The sequence below is a fragment of the Eretmochelys imbricata genome, chromosome 1, assembly GCF_965152235.1.
Source record: "Eretmochelys imbricata isolate rEreImb1 chromosome 1, rEreImb1.hap1, whole genome shotgun sequence".
Classification (NCBI taxonomy): Eukaryota; Metazoa; Chordata; order Testudines; family Cheloniidae; genus Eretmochelys; species Eretmochelys imbricata.
In genome coordinates, this window is record NC_135572.1 from 337,395,523 (window position 1) to 337,409,801 (window position 14,279).

At 42.3% G+C, this 14,279-nt stretch overlaps 1 protein-coding gene across 1 annotated transcript in view; it reads right to left on the reverse strand.

Moving 5' to 3' along the window:
- The window catches only part of MAGI2 (membrane associated guanylate kinase, WW and PDZ domain containing 2), a 1,194,001-nt gene that overhangs the window by 805,193 nt on the left and 374,529 nt on the right, over window positions 1–14,279 (reverse strand). The gene's annotated exons all lie outside the window — the stretch shown is intronic.

Genomic DNA, 14,279 nt, shown 5'->3' on the forward strand with positions numbered 1-14,279 from the left:
GTTCCAAATAGCTAACCACATATTACTACTGCCCCTCTTTCCACCTATATGAGAGTGACCCGAGAAAAATCATAATTTCCCAGATCTTGGAAAAAGGCACCAGTGGAGAGGTAAACTGCCGACTAAGACTGTCAACATTTTCCATCTACATTTTTTCCCAATAGAAAACTGAACAATCTTTTTTTAATAGAAAATGTCTGCATTCCTTGAGAATGTTGATATTTAATTGGAACTTGAAAACCTAAAACTGGGGTAGTTTTTTTTTTTTTTTTAATTTTCGGCAGCTGTTGGCCAAACATTTTTGGTTGACAGTGCTGAAAATTACTGAAAACAAACAAAATCAGGTTTTTGTTTTGTTTTTTATATATTTTCTGTTGGGGAAAAAGTTTTGGACCATCTCTACTGCACAGATTATGTTAAAAGAATATTATAAAGGTTGCAAATTGGATCATGCAAAAGTTAGGAAACACCAGAATAAAGGTTGCCTTAAATTTGCTCCCTGTTATTTTTGCATTATGACACAGTCTTTACTTATTACATCGGGGGTTTTTTGCACTGGACAACCTCCTCATTCAGTTTAGTGAAAACTGTATTCAGTTATTTCAGTCTCCTTTTCTGCTTACCACTTGTTAGTCACCTGATAATTTTCTTAAATGTTTAAATGTTTAGGACACTAGCCTAGGATTTGGGAGACCTGAGTTCAATTTCTTCCTCTGCCACAGACTTCCTGTGTGACCTTGGGGAAGTCATTTAGCCCCTCTGTGCTTCAGTTTCCTATCTGTAAAATGGGATAACAGCACTTCCCTATCTCCCAGCACTTCCCTGTGGTGGTGTATGGATAAATACATTAAAGATTGTGAAGTGCTTTAAGGTCTACTGATAAAAAGAGCTACATAAGAGATAGGTATTTATCATTATTACTGGCACATTGGGGATAGTTGGGGTTGAAATAAGTGCGGGGGAGGCAGAAGCTCTTCCGATGTGAGTCGCCAAAACGAAACACCATTCTCAATAAGTTGTGCAGATGTTCAAAATATGTGCATATTCTGAGTTGCACTGGACTGCTTCAGCTTGGATTCCCCAAGGTGGGGCTTCAGTATACTCATGGGCTTGGTGTTTGTTCTTGATGCGGGGGAGGGGGGTGGAACATGGGTGATACTCTCCCAAATGACACCCACTTGTGACACCAAAATGAGACAGTGGCCACAGAAAATTGTGAAGATCTATGCCTGTGCCTCTCTTTTTTTACCAGAGGAATGAAAATAATTCACGATAACATTGCAGGGCATCTGAGTTAATACCTCACTGAAATGAGGGAGGGATAGCTCAGTGGTTTGAGCTTTGGCCTGCTAAACCCAGGGTTGTGAGTTCAATCCTTGAGGGGGCCATTTAGGGATCTGGGGCAAAAATTGGGGATTGGTCCTGCTTTGAGCAGGGGGTTGGATTAGATGACCCCCTGAAGTCCCTTCCAACCCTGATATTCTATGAATGTGGGAGTTCATACCATTCGGAGTTTAGGTGGTTACAAGTACAGTTTCCTACAGAAATGGATCACCTTTGTTACAAGATATTCCTTTCCCTCTTCTAAACCCTCGTGAATCAAAATAGTCATATTTGTTACTCTACCTCTGCACAGGATTTGGCCCTAAAATATTCTCAGTCACAATTACATCTATAAAAGCAAGGAAATATAGAGCTGCAATTTCTCACTCTATCTTCAACTTCTATAGCTGGGCGTAGCTGCCAAATTTATGCCAAGAACAATTTTGTAAAAAGGGGTTTTGTTTTAACCCCTCCAAAAGAGGTACATAATGGAAATACTAACAGAAACTTAATTACAGTACCATTCATTTGTGCCACTAAACCATCAAAGTAATACTCATTATAGGGTTTTAGCTGCAACATGGCTTCCCCTTCTAGTGGTAAGATTTTAAAAAAAAAGTGTAACATAACTGCCCTTTGGAAAGGTATTCCTGCCCAGACAGCATTTATAAGCGTAAGCACTTAGTTGAGCTTCCATGCTGCAAATTTAGCTTGCAAAAGTAAATTCTTTTAAAATTAAAAACAAACAAGCAAAAACCCAATTTCCTTAACTCTGACTTGGTTGGGTTTCTGTTACTATGGAAATCACAACAACAATCAATGTATTTGAAGTCACTAATAAAGGCTCCAGCTTTTTACATTCACAGCACTTTACAATTTTGCTATTAAAAATGCTCTTACATGTCCTTTTTTCCTTTTTGTAACTGTGGAGTATAAAGCAGTTTACAAATGGCTACACAGAATTCAGCAAAGCTGCAGATACATATTTAATTTGATATTTCCACAACATATTTAACTCTGCAGTGATCAAAGCTGATAAACGTCAATTCTTATCTGTAAAATCAGAGTTTATAGCACTATATAATGCTTTAGAAATGGAATGTTATGTTTCCTGGGTTACGATTACAGGGCCAGATCCCGGGCTAGTGTTAGTCAGCATAGCTCCACTGAAGTCAATGGAATTATGCTGATTTACACCAGCTGAGAATCTGGCGCATACTGTACTCTTAGAATGACTGATATATTTTTTAAAAATATATATATTAAATTAAGTCTGCAGAACAGCTGAAAAGGGTAAGAAATAGTAATTCTGGATCTGATTTAGCCAGACTTTCAAATTATGCATTTGCCTGGCTTAATCACAGTCTCTCAGAATGCGGGGACTTAGGCCCAAATCCTGCAAACACATTTGCATGGTTGGATCCCTCCACCTGCACCTGCATGGAGGGGGCTCCAATTGGGCATCCACATGTAGGTGGATGAGTTAGAAGGGTCAAATCCACAGTGTGGATGGACAGCCATAAGGAAATGTGGCAACTAATGTAATACTTATTCATATTTTAATATGAGGATACAAACTAAAATTTTAAGAAAGCCATGGAATTACTGCATGGCGTGACTTGGAATCTTCATTTTAATAATAATAGAAAACATAATTTGTACGGAAAGTCAAGACATATGAATATGTGGCTCCCATTCAACATTTTCAAAATAAAAAAAATTCTGGTTTTCAGGTTCAAAACTACTTTACATTTTGCAAGTTGAGCTAATTATAGCAAAACAATCAAAAAATAAAAACGGTCTAAATCTACACAAAATGTTTTGATAGACCCACACTGCATTTTTTTCAGATTTTTGATTTGCAAAAAATTCCCCCACCCTCAACAACATGCTCTTTGTTCTACAAGACCCAAATAAAGGTCAGTCTCTGCCCTGATGCGGTTACAAGAAAAGGCCTGAATCAGACTCGCTGAAGTTATTGGGCCTCCATACGCAGACTTTTTCAGAATCACGGCCAAAAAGATAAGGACATGGCGACAGATGCTTTAGAAACATTTAAGGCAGATGGATATTTCTGTAAATTTCTCCAGAAATCAGAAGACTAGGAGTCTACTTACAAGAATTATTCATATTTTTCTTGCTTCTGTACAACTCTTGTACTTTTATTAATCCACCTGGCCAGCAGCATGAAGTACCCTGTGTTCATAGCTTAGACACCTGATTCTGATTACATTGATCTGTTAGAGTTTTAACTTTGAAAAATTGCTGCTTTTGTGTACAGCACATCCTTAAAGGCACTAGAAGGAATTATATAATGAAAGGAAAGTAGGCCGCTGTAAACATTACAGTATTGCCCAGGGAAATGGTGTACTATTTTACAGGACATAGACACTTATGTAATATTTTAACAAAATACACCCAGAGCCATACAAGACCAAATTAATTCCTATTTCAGCTCTATGGAACTTACTGAAGCCATTTAGTTGTATTCAATGAAAGTTCATGATATTTTACAGGGGAAGTAAATATTGCACTCCTTGATTTAGGATTATTCCATTGGGTCTCCCCTAAGCAACTTGCTAATATTACTGTGTGATCTGTGAATATTACTGCTCAAGCAATATTTTTATGTCTAACCCAGACCAGGGTGGTTGTGATTTTCCTCCACCTGAAAAAGCTCATCAGGGGATAAAAGGGCAATAGTGAAAAGCCCAACTACAGCTTTATGAAATGAAACACAAAACACATACTCTGCCATTCAGTTCAGAATCATGCCTATTCCTCAAACAAAGCTTGCAAACTCTCTAAGCTAAAGAGCCATAAAAATCAAGTCCCCCATCTGCCACTTTTGAACCTGCTGTAAGATACAAAACACCTTTACCAATTTATTTTCCTCTTCACAATCAACTATATAACATTTCTTCCAAACCTACACCCCAATCCTGCAAACACCTATGCACATGCTTAAGTTTATGCACGTGAGTAGTTCCATTGATTTCAATGGATTTATTTAGGTGTGTGAAGTTATATGCAGGCATGAGAGTCTGCATGGTTAGCACCCAAGGGTTTCTAGTAACAAACAAGTCTATAATGGTAGTATGAATATTTAGGGGTGGGGGAGAAAAGATGAGATCCTAGCCTCACAGGGATCAGTGGAAGTTTTGCCATGGATGCAATTTGGGCCAGGATTTAGTGTTGTTTCTCCTGAAGCCCCAACCTCTAAGCTTTTCACAACGTTGGTCATGGCTGAAATACATATCAAGCGTAGCACCTAAGTCCTAACTCCAGCACAAAATTTCCATTGACAGATGAGTATTAAGAACACTAAGACGCTGTCTTTTTGGTAGTATTCTAATAAATTACGTAGTCATATTCAAACTGAAAGCTTACATCTACAATTCTGGAAACAAGAGGTAATGTTTGTACTGAGGAAATATGAAGTCAGCAAGGCTTTTGCAAATTGGAGTGCACAGTGTTCGACTTCCAAATCAGTCTTCATCTTATAAAAAAGCCTAATTTAAACTTGCTTGAATGTGCCTCTGCCTTAACTTAGATTTTGTAGAACACTATCTGTAAGAAGATAGGACAAAGACTCTCTGTTCGTTGACTCTCATGTGAACAGCTCAGAAGCAGAATGAATTGTTTCTATGGGCGTGTGATTCCCAGCTGAAGGAGACGTACTCATGCTAGCTCTCATCAAGCTAGTGTGCAAAAAACTGAACGTAGTTGTGGCCGCACAAGCTGCAGGACAGGCTGGCCACCCCGAGTACATGCCTAGGGTCTCTGATGGACACATACTCAGGCACCTAGCCCAGCTCGCGCTGCCACAACTACATTCTACTCTTAGGCCAGGTCTGCATTACGAGTTTGTCGGATTTAGCAGAGTTAAATCCGAATTAACCCTGCACCCGTCCACACAACGAAGCCATTTTTTCCAACATAAAGGGCTCTTAAAGGCGATTTCTGTACTCCTCCCCAACGTGGGGATTAGCGCTGAAATCGACATCGCCATTTCGAATTAGGGTTAGTGTGGACGCAATTCGAAGGTATTGGCCTCCGGGAGCTATCCCACAGTGCACCATTGTGACCGCTCTGGACAACACTCTGAACTCAGATGCACTGGCCAGCTGTACAAGAAAAGCCCCGGGAACTTTTGAATCTCATTTCCTGTTTGGCCAGGCGAGCTCATCAGCACAGGTGACCATGCAGAGCTCATCAGCACAGGTGACCATGCAGTCCCAGAATCGAAAAAGAGCTCCAGCATGGACCAAACGGGAGGTACTGGATCTGATCGCTGTATGGGGAGAGGAATCCGTGCTATCAGAACTATGTTCCAAAAGACGAAATGCCAAAACATTTCAAAAAATCTCAGAGGCCATGAGGGACAGAGGCTACATCAGGGATGCAACACAGTGCTGCATGAAACTTAAGGAGCTCAGACAAACATACCAGAAAACCAAAGACTCAAACGGACGCTCCGGGACAGAGCCCCAGACATGCCGCTTCTACGCTGAGCTGCATGCAATTCTCGAGGGGTAGGGCGTGTGCCACCACTACCCCACCCCTGTCCGTGGACTCCGATGATGGGGTACTCTCCGCCATGGCTGAGGATTTTGCAGATGGGGAAGATGAGGAAGACGATGACGAGCTTGGGGAGAGCAGACAGCACACTGTTCTCCCTGACAGCCAGGATCTTTTTATCACCCTAACTGAAATACCCTCCCAACCCAACGAAGCCAGAGAAGGGACCTCTGGTGAGTGTAGCTTTTAAAATATAATACACGTTATAATAGCAAGCATTTTTTAATGATTAAGTAGCCCTGAGGACTTGGGATGCATTCGTGGCCAGTACTGTTACTGGAAAAGTCTGTTAACGTGTCTGGGGATCGAGTGGAAATCCTCCAGGGACATCTCCATGAAGCTCTCCTGGAGGTACTCTAAAAGCCTTTGCAGAAGCTTTCTGGGGAAAGCAGCCTTATTCCATCCCCCATGGTAGGACACTTTACCACGCCATGCTAGTAGCAAGTAATCTGGTATCATTGCATGACAAAGCCTGACAGCATATGGTCCCGGTGTTTGCTGGCATTCAAGCAACATCCATTCTTTATCTCTCTGTGTTATCCTCAGGAGAGTGATATCATTCATGGTAACCTGGTTGAAATAGGGGAATTTGATTAAGGGGACATTCAGAGGTGCCCGATCTACTGGGCTGTTTGCCTGTGGCTGAAAAGAAATCCTCCCCGCAGTTAGCCACGCGGTGGGAGGGGGGCCATTGGCGCTGAGCTGTTTGCGTTTGGCTAGCGGGGATCTTCCCTGATACCAGCCAGGTGGTGAGGGGAGGGGAAAAGCGATTATCCCATAGAATTGGTTGGGGGGAGAGGGTTAGTCTGGTTTCCACTGCTGCACATTAACAGGAAAACTGCAGCACTAAATGACCAACTCAACGGGCTTTGCTTGGTATGGGAAAGGAGGGGGCTGCTGTTATGAAGGTTGCAGAAGCCGAAAGACTATGGCTTACCATGGTCACCCGCAAGCCGAATTCTGTTGCCCGGCCCTGCGTGTGTGATCTCTAACACCAAAGCCACAGGCACTCAATATAAGATGCAAAATGCAACCCTGTACCAAAATCACATGTGCTATGTAATGTGAGTAGCGTTGTTCACCGTGAAAGAGTATAGCCATTGTTCTGTAAAATGTATCTTTTTAAATACTTCACTCCCTTTTTTTCCTCCAGCAGCTGCAAATGTTTCAAGCATCCCTCCTCCATCCCAAAGGCTATCTCAGATAAGGCGGCAAAAAAAACGCATGCGCAATGACATGTTCTCTGAGCTCATGCAGTCATCTGGCACTGACAGAGCTGTGTGGAGGGACACAATGGCAGAGTACAGGACGGTGGGCGATGAACGTGAGGAGAGGTGGCAGCAGGAAGATCAGAGGTGGCATGAGGAAACGCTGGGGCTACTGCGGGATCAAACGGATATGCTCCGGCGTCTGGTGGAGGTTCATGAACGGCAGGAGGATCACAGACTGCCGCTGCAGCCCATGTTTAACTGCCCTCCCTCCTCCCCAAGTTCCACAGCCTCCTCACCCAGACGACAAGAATGCGGGGTGGGAGGCTCCGGGCACCCAACCACTCCACCCCAGTGGACAGCCCAAGCAACAGAAGGCTGGCATTCAACAAGTTTTAAAGTGGCCTTTTCCTTCCCTCCTACCCCCCTCCCACACCTCACCCGGGCTACCTTGTGAGTTATCTCCCTATTTTTATAATCAATTAATAAAGAATACATGTTTTTCAAATGATAGTGACTTTATTTCCTTTGCAAGCAAGCTGTGATCGAAGGGGGAGGGTGGGTGGCTTACAGAGAATTTAGAGGCAACCAAGGGGGCGGGTTTTCATCAATGAGAAACAAACAGAAGTGTCACACAGTACCCTGGCCAATCAAGAAACTGGTTTTCAAAGCTTCTCTGATGTGCACCGCTTCCTGCTGTGCTCTTCTAACTGCCCTGGTGTCTGGCTGTGTGTATTCAGTGGCCAGGTGATTTTCAATCAACCTCCCACCCTCCATAAACGTCTCCCCCTTACTCTCACAGAGATTGTGGAGCACACAGGAAGCAGCAATAACAATGGGAATATTGGTTCCACTGAGGTCTGAGCGAGTCAGTAAACTGCGCCAGCGACCCTTTAAACATCCAAATGCACACGACCACCATTCTGCACTTGCTCAGCCTATAGTTGAACAGCTCGTGACTACTGTCCCGGCTGCCTGTGTATGGCTTCATGAGCCAGGGCATTAAAGGGTAGGCTGGGTCCCCAGGGATAAATATAGGCATTTCAACATCCCCAACAGTTATTTTCTGGTCTGGGAAGTAAATCCCTTCCTGCAGCCATTTAAACAGACCAGAGTTCCTGAAGATGCGAGCGTCATGAACCTTTCCTGGCCATCCCACGTAGATGTTGGTGAAACGTCCCTTGTGATCCACCAGTGTTTGCAGCACCATTGAAAAGTACCCCTTGCGGGTTATGTACCGGCTGCCCTGGTGGTCAGGTCCCAAGATAGGGATATGCATTCCCTCTATAGCCCCACCACAGTTAGGGAATCCCATTGCAGCAAAGCCATCTAGTATGACCTGCACATTTCCGAGAGTCACTACCTTTGATATCAGCAGCTCAATGATTGCATTGGCTACTTGCATCACAGCAACCCCCACAGTAGATTTGCCCACTCCAAATTGATTCCCGACTGACCGGTAGCTGTCAGGCATTAAAAGCTTCCACAGGGCTATTGCCACTCACTTCTCAACTGTGAGGGCTGCTCTCATCTTGGTATTCTTGCGCTTCAGGGCAGGGGAAAGCAAGTCACAAAGTTCCATGAAAGTGCCCTTACACATGCGAAAGTTTCGGAGCCACCGGGAAGCATCCCAGACCTGCAACACTATGCGGTCCCACCAGTCTGTGCTTGTTTCCCGGGCCCAGAATCGGCGTTCCATGGTATGAGCCTGCCCCATAAACACCATGATCTCCAAATTGCGGGGGAACACAGTTTTAGAGAAAAGTGTGTTCATGTCCTCATCACTGCGCTCCTCGCCTGGTTTTTCAGGTGCTGGTTCTGCATACACTGCATGATAATGCGCGAGGTGTTTACAATGGTCATAACTGCTGTGGTGAGCTGAATGGGCTCCATGCTTGCTGTGCTATGGTGTCTGCTCCTGCTCGGGCAATCCTGGGAAAAGGGCAGAGGGAGGGGGGACTGACAATATGGCTTACAGGGTTGGCTTGCAGGGAATTAAAATCAACAAAGGGGGTGGCTTTGCAAGAAACAGAATGGCCCCCTCAAGGATAGAACTCAAAACTGGGTTTAGCAAGCCGTTGATTTCACAGAGGGAGGGAGGAGAAAATGAATACAAAACAAATCTGGTCTATTTCTTGTTTTGATCCACTTCATCTATCTTTATACATCTTGCTGGCAGCAGACTGTGCAGTATGACTGCTAGCCATCGTCATCTCCTGGGTGCTCAGCCGAAGACGGTGCAGTATGACTGCTGGCCATTGTCTTCTGCTGGCTGCTGATTAAAAGACAGTGCACTGCCGGTAGGACTGAATCGTCATGAGATGAAACTTAAAAGAGAAATGACCTGGCTGAGTCACTCCCATGTTTGCCCGGGCATCCCTAACCTCATCGAGGTGGGTTAAAAGAGCACCCTGAACTATGTCGACGACGGCTACCAGTCATACTGCACTGTCTGCTGCCAAAAGGCAATAAACTGCTGCTGTGTAGCAATGCAGTACCATGTCTGCCAGCACCCAGGAGACATACGGTGACGGTTAGCTGAGCGGGCTCCATACTTGCCGTGGTATGGTGTCTGCACAGGTAACTCAAAAAAAAGGCGCAAAACGATTGTCTGCCCTTGTTTTCACGGAGGGAGGGAGGGAAGGAGGGCCTGATGATATGTACCCAGAACCACCCGCGACAATGTTTTAGCCCCATCAGGTATTGCGATATCTACCCAGAATTCAAATGGGCGGCGGAGACTGCAGGAACTGTGGGATAGCTACCCACAGTGCAGTGCTCCGGAAGTCGATGGTTGCCTTGGTACTGTGGACACACTCCGCCGACCAAATGCACTTAGAGCATTTGTGTGGGGACACACACAATCGACTGTATAAAAACGCTTTCTACAAAACCGACTTCTATAAATTCAACCTAATTTTGTAGTGTAAACAAGGCCTTAGTGCACTAGTTCCGTGATGCCTAGGGAGAGTATGTCTCGTCGAGCCACAAATCACACCCCCAGCTGCAAGGGTAGACATACCCTGTTTTGCAGTACAGCCCACGCCACACCATCAATTTTTAATGATGATTGCAACACTTTGAGCCTGGTCTAGCCCTCACTTAAGTCAATAAGAGTTTTGCCATTGACTTTAGTGAGCTCTGGATCAGGCCTTTACCCAAAATGCATGTAGTTAAGTGCCCTCAGCTATTTCTCCATATTTTTAAATTCAGTGAGAAACAACATAAGAAGTTTGCAGTGACTAATAAGGTGTTAGGCTGCCCTTTTTTTTTTTTTTTTTTTAAGGAAGGCAACACAAGGCAAGTTTTATTTTTAAAAATAAAAGTGAGCTATATTGTACACCCTTTTTCTGAGCTTTTTGTATGAAGCAGAAGGATTTGTACTTCATATTGCTTTAGCACAAAACATTACCACCTCACTTCCACAATTTCAGGTGCAACCATTTAATTTTCATATCACCACTATGATAATTTAACCTAACTGAAAAATGTCACTGTTATATTCAGGGTTCACGATGGGCCACCAAAAAAGGATAAAGCTGAACTCGGGTTTCACTCACAATCTATTTGCATTTCAAGCCAGTCCGCTGTCACAAAAGCAAAGATGATAAAGCTCTTGGAACAAATCCCTCAACCATATCTTTTCTCCTTTTAAGGTTCCCTCTTTTGTAGAGGAGAGCATGTAAATCTGCAACCTTTTTAAAAAGAAGCCTTTAATATTTATTCTGAATCCTTTTTAACGATGCTAATGAAAATACAGATCAACTAACGTTTTCTCATGTTTATTATTGTTGCTCTAGTCTTTCACATCCAGCAAGAGGAGAAGAGAGAGACAATATAATCACATTGTACAGGAACCTTTTCCTTTCTTTTTAGGTTTATTGATTTTTTTTTTCGTTTTTAAAAAAGAACTTTTATAAAATAAACTACCCAATAGAAACAGATTCTTTCCAAACACAGGGTACAGATATGTCTTTAAGGTACCGGACGATGAGCGCTCAAGAAAGTATATCTGCCAAGAGAGAATGGGGCAGTACCAGGGCCTTCCCACCTCCCAACCCCCTTTGAGACTGGCTAGATCTGCCAGCAGCACAAGCCAGGAATAGTCCTGCACCAGATCCTTGTCCCTTGAACATCTGCACTGAACCATACACAACTGGGCCACAGAAATCTGCACAGGAGGAGGCTGAAAAATAAACATCTGTGCAAGATTCTATTGGATATATCCTCAGTGATGAAAGTCAGAAGGGAGCCTCAAAATGAGACTAATGGACAGGAAAGAGCAGGAGTAACCATGAGCGCTCTTGAGGAAGTTTTGATAAAGTAACTGAAAAGAGAAAGTGTTACCTCATGGAGCAGAGGAATGGAATCCATAGTTCTGGCAGCAACTCACTGCGTGCCCTCAAAGTCATTTAACCTCTCTGTGCCATAAAAGAGGTATGAGAATATTTACCTACCTCATCAGGGTACTGCAATACAATAATGCTTTAAAACCACTTATTATTATTATTTGTATTCTTAAAGTGTCTAGGAGCCCATTGTGCTAGGCACTGTACAAACATAACAAAAGATGGTCCCTGCCCAAACAAGCTTATCAATACTTGATACTTCTGTTTAAAACTGCAGATACAACCAAGATGATATTATAGCTACAACAATACTGCCAATTTCTTCACAATGGTAGCTTGCCAGTGCTGGCCACTAATCTAATATGATGTGCCAATTCAAACTCAAGGCATCTGTATGTTTTCAACCTGTTATTAATTTACTGTGTTAAACAGCTTTAATAATATATTCATACCATTTCTTTTCATTAAGATTCCATTTGTAGTCCCTAGTTCAAAAATATTTTTGGAGAGCAATTTCTACATTTTATTTTCTTGTGAAAAAACTAATTGCAAGCCACAGTCTATGTTATCACATTCGTGCTTTCTGATGAGATAACTGTGAACTGAAATTAATAAACAAAGGATAAATTTCTGTTTAACACTCTTAAAATTATTTGAAGCTATTCATAACATGAAAATAAGAATGACTAGGTATTGATGTTGGTAATCTGTACATACATAGATTTAATGAGGATGATAAAACATTCATTCCACAGTCTTATACAGTCCAATTAGTGCAATTTTATTCCTTTGCCAAAGTCTTAAAATAATTGGAAGAGTCAAAATCTTTCCATACGTTTTTAAACTATCAGCCACGCTTGCAAGTGGAGCGCTTTTGCCACCCTTTTCTTTAAAAAAAAAAAAAATAATTTTTTTATGTCTGAATAGATCATAGTCACAAAAGGTGTAAAGCCACATAAGGGTTGGGAATCATGGACAACCTTATCAGTTGCAATTGGGGGATATTTGTTGCAACTAGAAATGGGACACAAAGTCAAAACGGGGGTGCTTTGGGCCAAGCTACTCTAAACTATGCTGGTTGTTAATAAGCCTAAGAGACTGTTTTACCAACCAGATATCAGCTCTTTTCCCCATGTTGGACAATGGTATGGAAACCTTTACATTGCCTAAGACTTGCCTTATGCATGACAGATCCCCCAAGGGCTGGATACAGGTTTAGGGATGATTTGCACAGGAAGATTGACATGCAACAGGGCTCAATATTGAGGACCAACAATTAAGAATACTGCATAGTTGAGGGGTATGGTAGCATGGTTTCCAACTACATTCAAGATCAGTACAGATGAGACTTCTATAAGAATTATAGGTCAATATATAATACAAAATTCTTTGGATCCCAAGAAACCCTCCAAGAAGGGTTGTGATATGTATGTGCTTGTCATTATCTAAAGAACCCTGAAGATCTTATCTGAAGCTATTAAAGCTTGGCAGAATATGTGTCAGAGACCACATGACCACCAAAGGGTCAAATGTCTGACAGAATGGCCTCCCCGGTTCTCCGGCTGTTGGGAGAAGTGGAACCCAGGTGCTTGTAATAGGGAATTATCAGTGGCAAACATTCATTCTCTGCATTCAGTTTCCATTCTCACGGCTATCTTTGCAAGAAAGTGGTTATGGATCTTACAGCCTTCATTAAACAAGCAACAACATAATTTACCCTGACATATCTACGTCCTCCACATCAGGGGTTATTGTACCTCTGGGCTTCATGGACCGCAGACTCTGGCTCTAGCACCTACACAGCTCTTCTTATGCTTAGTGAGCATTTGAAAAGAAATGTTGACTAGTCAACGAGAAGAAAAAGACTGAAAAAGATAGCTAAATATGGAAATTTGCTGTCCTACATTTTTTATCATTAGCAAAATATCATTTAAGAGTTCCTGGAAACTATGTAATCCGTAACTGAATGTGGATGGATTTCACTCTTCTTTTCATATAAATGACTCATTTCTATTAGCGAACATTATGCAAATACACTTTCATATCATAATGGATATCTAGTATTATTTTCCCTACAAAAACACTTGTATCTATGTCTGAATATATATTCCAGCATTAAAAACACTTAATATCACATCTGTGCTGGAACGCCTCTGACCCCTATGAGAAAGGCTGCACATTTTTCAAAACTTTTTGTATATTCGCTACTTTGCCTTCCCACAAAATTCCCAAGAAAAGAAGTTTCCCCAGAGTTGCCCACACTATCATTGTAATGACATCCTGCACTTGGCACTAATAGAGATCTGAGAAAATGACTGCAACGACTGCTCTTTTTCAAGACTGCAATTAATTTATTTATTTGAAGTGCAGTCTGGGACTTTTGCAATTTTTCCATAAACAACTTCCCATCTGCTCCATGTTGAAAATATTTCCCCATTCAGAATATTTTAAACAAATTTGATAAACTGATGTGAACGAAAGCAAACTAGAGTGAAAGCAAGTTCAAGAAGCAGATGTGTATCACTATGGCTTGATAATAATGGAGGATTGAAACATGAGAGAAAAGCTCTAAGAAGAAGGATAGAACTGGGAGAAACAGACCTTGGAAACAGAGTTGAACCCAGAAACAACAAACAATCACTGGACAAAAGCCAGAAGAATGTGAAGCTGTCAGGAGAAGCAGGGTGAAAGGGGGCACTTAAGGAAGGATTTGCAGAAATGAGGTCTCTTCATAAACACTATGTCAGTCAGAGGCTCCACGTTAAGCCCATTTTCATTAGCTGAACCAAAACTTTACTCAGTGTTCAGGTTTGAGCAA